This window comes from Macadamia integrifolia, chromosome 12 (assembly GCF_013358625.1).
Source record: "Macadamia integrifolia cultivar HAES 741 chromosome 12, SCU_Mint_v3, whole genome shotgun sequence".
Taxonomy (NCBI): domain Eukaryota; kingdom Viridiplantae; phylum Streptophyta; class Magnoliopsida; order Proteales; family Proteaceae; genus Macadamia; species Macadamia integrifolia.
In genome coordinates this window covers 14679062-14684919 of record NC_056568.1, presented here as the reverse complement: position 1 = coordinate 14684919, position 5858 = coordinate 14679062, and positions in this window count along the sequence as shown.

The following is a 5858-nucleotide window of genomic DNA, read 5'->3' as shown; positions in this document are numbered from 1 at the left end:
GTCAAAAGAAGGTCACACGTCCGATTTGGGTTCGATCGGACATAAAGATCACCTCCGGGGCCACACGGGTGGGTCAGACAGGTGGGCTGTCTACCCATCGGTCTTACCCACCGGTTAGGACCGGCGGGTAGGGGCCCGCCGGTGGTACCCATCAGTTGGGCCAGGGACCCCCTTACTAGGACCGGCGGGTAGGGGCCCGCCGGTGGTACCCGCCGGTTGGGCCGGAAGGCCCCCCTGCCTTCTCAGGTGGGTACCCACAGGCGGGTAGGAGCCCACCGGTTGTACCCACCGGTCTTGGCGGAAAAGACACTGTTTCTTCCCCATTTTCTCCATTCTTTGGGGAATCAAATGGGGCTTTTTCCCACCCATTCTTCAAGCCTTCAAGGTCCTATAGGATGGTTCTAACCTAGATCTAGGTTAGATTCAAGTGAGGGAAAACAATCTTACCTTCTTTGCTCAAGAACGACTTCAAACCCTCCAACCACTTCAAACCCACAATGTTCCTTCCACCTTGTCAATATCTCTTCAAATCCTTCAAGATCAACACATAAATCATCTATTAAACCTTAGATTCATCATTTCAAAGGGGTTTTACAAGATCTCAAGAACCATACTCGAATCAAGGGTTTAAAGCTTGGGTATGGTGAATGTTCACAAAACCCAACTTTTCTTACCTCCAACTGTAGATCTAGAGTTGAAGATCACTCTCCCGGCACCGGAATGGGAAGACCGAGCTTCGGCGCCGCTGAAATCCCCCTTTTCTTCCTCTTCCTTGTCTTCCTTTCTTCTTCCCTTTCTTTTCTCTCTCCTCTTTACTTTTCTCACCAACGTACGAGGGTAATAAATGGAAAGAAAAGAAAATCATAAAGCCTTATATACCATTCCTAATTAAGTGAATAGTGCACTTGGATGGGTCACTCAGGTAGGTGCACCCACCTGTCCTACCCACCTGAGGGCCAAAGCTCGGGATTTTGACCGGGTTCGAACCTCGACGCGAACCCCACCCCAGGCATACGATGTAGCATACGTATATACCTTAAAATACGGATATAATACCTGTTTTATCCGTACATAGCCTTATGGTAGGTGCACGTACACGGTTTGGGCACTCCCGTCTCTTCTGGCACTGGTTCGGACTTGTCGGGCCAGCCGGTGTTTAAGGTCACCCGAGCCATCATAGCCCATAAGGAACCCGCTCTAATTTCCTCTGGCTCGGTTCCTGCATGGTTAAACCGGTTCAACCGTGAAATCAGACCGGGTTTAAGAAGCGGGGTATTACACTATCAGTAGTGAAGTAGCATGTACATTTACATTTACATTTCGTAATTTTTTCCCTGAGTACTTCCAAGTTGTAACTCTCCATCGCAAACACTCCGAAGGATTTTCATTTCATAAATATATGAGCTGGCTTACGGCAATCGCTTCCTGATAGTTGATAATATAAGGCACTCCCTTCGATCGAGCGCTCGGGCCGAAGCCGAGAAAACATGGTCGAAGGAATAACCTTGGTTGGGAGCTCAGGCCAAGGCAGAGCAAACTTGACCAGGAACCTTAGATAGGACCCTAGTTGAGAGCCGACAATAGATGGGGGTTACGAAGGAAGCACTTGAGGGGGGCTAAATGAAGACACCCCGAGGTATGTGGGAGCCTCGGCCTTTATTCCCACACCATCGGACCAATGACTCAACAGGACCGAACCTTGTGATAAAGGTTGGCTCCCACAACCACTTGAATGAGAGCTTGGGCCTTCATACCCCCACCAGTAGGCCGAAGATCTGAAACAAAAAGCATTTCATTCATAGAGACGCCCGAAGGCTAACATTACATTAGGACGCCCGAAGGCCAAAATTACAAAAAAAAAAGAACCTAACGCTAAGTTGCAAAGAGGCCCGAGGGCCAAAAAAGAAAAAAAAAGGGCCTCATGGAGCGTCTGCGAGAGGGATGGCCTCGTCCCTGATATGGTCGGCAACGTCCACATCGGAGTCTCCTCTTCCAGGAGTAAGAGGGACCTCATGAGAAACCTGGACCCCCTCTCCCTCATTATCGTTATCCTCTCCATCTGCGACCTCAGTGGTGGCAGGAGCTGCATCAACGTCCTCCTCGAAGATGAGGCCACTCCCCTCGAAGGATACCTTGAGATGATGTTCGAGGACCCAGTCTCGAACATCGATGGTGCCCATGATGAACCTGGGGGCGATGGCGCGCTTTACCACCTCCCGAAAGTTCTCAGAGAACTTGTAGCTCTCAACGGCTAGGGCTTTGGCCTCCCTCAGCTTTGCAGCCATCTGCGCCTCCAGTTCTCTAAGCTTCCGATCCCTCTCCTACTGTGCGCGGAGGAGGTCAGCCTTCAGATGTTCCACTTTCTCAAGGAGGACTGTGCAGTCCTTGTCGAGCATCGAATTTTCACACTCGGACACCTCGAGGTCCCTGGCCAGGGCTTCGGCTTAGATAGTCAGCTAGCTGACTTGGTTCTGAGCCTGAAAGAGATCAACAGTTGGAAAAAATGAAAAAGAAAATATTAAAGGCCGAATGCCGAAGATTACCGCTGCCATAAACACTCAAGTGCTTGTAATTATGGCCTTGGTCCCTTGGCTTTGGGCCTCGGCCACGTCTTCTGGTAGGCTCCCCTTCTGGACGAGCTCTCGGGTAACCCGCCCAATGGAAATTGTCTCACCCTCCTGGATGGACCACCAAGGGACGAACCCGACTTCAGCTCGAGAATAACTGACTCTCGAGCTTCGAAAGTCGGCACTAGGGGAGGAGGCCCTCAGAGGGGATGTGCCATGGCTTGGGGCCTCGAGCGCCTGAACGGCCTCGGTGGTGGGGCTTTCAGATCTGGGCTTCTTTTTTGGGAGGGCGTCGGAAGTCAAAGCCCCTCTTTTCTTGCCTTTCTTCAGCTACCTCTGCTGGGAGTCTTGGGCCTTGGCTACCTTCAGCTGAGCCTATCTCTCGGCCGTGGCCGCTCTGGCTTCTGCTCATGAAATTTGCACTACAATAAAGATGGTCAAGATCAGTACGAGAATGCTAAATCCGAAGCAAAAACAGTGGCAAACCTATGGCTCACCCGGGCTAAGCCCGAACAGGAATAGAAAGGCATCCAACTGGAGTCTACTGGACTCGACAGGCCGACAAAGTGTCTTGTCCTTAGCCATCGATAGTGACTCTGCATCTGTCCCAAAGTCTTCAGGTCTGGGATGTCCCAAGTATTACCGAAGGGGAACCCTTCGGACACCCTCACAAAAAAGAACTTCAACTTCCAACTGTGTATCGAGGTTGGGTATTGGTTCAGAAATCGGAGGTTTTTCTAGGGCAAAAGTAATACCAGCCCTAGTCCCCCTTGCTGGAACCGAGAGACATACAGTTGAGAAAGAGAGGAAGGGAGAGAGGTCTCTCCATCCGAGAGAAGAAGACAATGAAACTGAGGACTTGCCACCACCCGTTCGGGGTTAGCTGGGCTGGAGAGATGCCATTGTGCCAAAACACCTAGCTGAAGAAGGGGTGAAGAGGGAGCCAAAGCCCGGCCTTGAAGGCATCCCGATAGAAGCAAAGCTCTTCAGGCCTCGGTATCCGAAGGACGAACTCATCCGGGATACTACATGACGCACGGAGCTTCGTTAGCTCCTCCTCGGTCATGGTCGACACTATATTCCTGGCTTAGATCTCCAGGGACTCGTTTGCCTAGGCCCTGGAGTTGAGAAGCCCCTCCCGAATACTTCCACCACTCATGTCACTGGTGGTAGAGGACAAGGAGGCATCCGAAGATGTGGATGTGGAGGACGAGTCCGAAGACATCCCTCAAACCTGACCGGGACTCTGATGCCTAGAAACTGCACCCTCGGATGACGAGGGGCCACTACCTAAAGAGCTAGACATAACTTACTTCTCAATGACTTTGGTCGAACCGAAGATTAGAGGATAGTTAAGGATGAAGGATGAAGGGTCAGAGAAATGAGTAGAAGAGGGCAAAATGAGAGAAAGTGACATTATTTGTAGGCAACAGTGCTTCGATAAGACTCCCCAGCCTCATTAAATGCAGTACACATCATCTACGCGAGATTCCCAGAGTACACTAGAGCAAAAGAGCACGAGCGTAGTACTGCGCCCGGATTCGAGCAGACCTGATCGAAGGTCACTACCTCGGAAGGGAGCTCAGGCTAAGGTCGAGTAGACCCAGTCCAAGGTCTCAATCTCGGTAGGGGGCTCAGGCAAAGGCCGAGTGAACCTGATCGAAGGTCTCAACCTTGGAAGGGAGCTTAGGCAAAGGCCGAGTGGATCTAGCTGAAGGTGACAACCTCGGAAAGGGAGCTCAGGCTAAGGCCGAGTGGACCTAGCCAAAGGTGACAACCTCGGTAGGGGGCTCAGGGTAAGGCCAAGTGGACCTAGCCAAAGATCTCAACCTCGGTAGGGGGCCCAGGCAAAGGCCGAGTGGACCTGACCAAAGGTCTCAACCTCGGTAGGAGGCTCAGGCAAAGGCTGAGTGAACCTGACCGATGGTCACTACCTTGTAAGGGAACTCAAGGCAAGGCTGAGTGAACCTGATCGAAGGTCACTATCTCAGAAGGGAGCTCACGCTAAGGCCGAGTGAACCTGACCGAAGGCCTCAACCTCAGAAGGGGGCTCAGGCCAAGTCTGAGTGAACCTGAATGAAGGTCACTATCTCGGTAGGGAACTCAAGCCAAGGCTGAGTGAACTTGATCGAAGGTCACTACCTCGGTAGGGGTCTCAGCCAAAGGCCAAGCAAACCTGATCGAAGGTCAACCTTGGAAGGGAGCTCAGGCCAAGGCTGAGTGAACTTGACCGAAGGTTAGAAGCTCGGTTGGTGGCTCAGGCCAAAACCGAGCATAACTAACAGAAGGTTGTGTTTTTAAGACAAATTCCGAAACCGAAGAGCGTCCTAGTGGAAGTAAGGGGGCTGCTGATACGGTAAAATTTGTCACCTAATAAAGCGAAGACACGTGGCATCCGAGGGAGGGACGCGTGTCACCCATCCGATAGAGGCCACAAGGCTTCAAACCACGTGAGGAGAAGATGCCCGAGGGGGGTTCCTAAAACCCTAGGCCGAGAAACCCTATAAGAGGGAACCCGAAAGAAACCTGGGGGAGGTACATTGACACTCACCATTACTCCTGTAAAAATACTATTCTGCCAGTCACTAACTTGGGCATCGGAGGACTAATCCCGGAGATACCTCCGGGCCTCTGCCTTCTGTGCTTGTGCAGGGTCGGCTCATATGGATTTTCGACAGTAACAACACCCCTATATGATCCTCCCCTTCGAGGCTAGACCATCTCCTAAAGTTTGACCTTATATGCAATAATCTCACATCATTCAAAGGGTGTGAGGCCACTTTTGAATGTAAAACCCACATCCAATGAATGTATAAGGGGGTGTTTGTTTCGGTAAATCTTTGGGATGACATTCCTTAGAATGATAATTCTTAATTTTTGGAGTTGTTTGGTTTCACTAGGATGATCCTCATAAGTGAGCATCCTACTTCCCATGAATGACCATATTACAAAGGATGTATTCCAAATCTAAGTTCACCTCAACACTTAAACTCAGATTTGAGCAACCTTTTTACCATCTATTATAAAAGGAGAAAGTCGAAAGACGTTCTCTACGGAAGCCAATATCTCAACCCGCGAGAAACATGTACTAGCCTTAAGACAATCAAACGATTTTTTAAAAAGAAACATAATTTAGAAGAATATCTATCAAAAGATTGACATTCATATCCGATATATATACCATTTGATTTACCGATCCAAACACCTCCTAAGATTATTACGGAAGGTGATGATTCAGGAGATACTTTGGGCTCCTCCCCAACCATTGAATAATCATTCCCCTTTTCCACC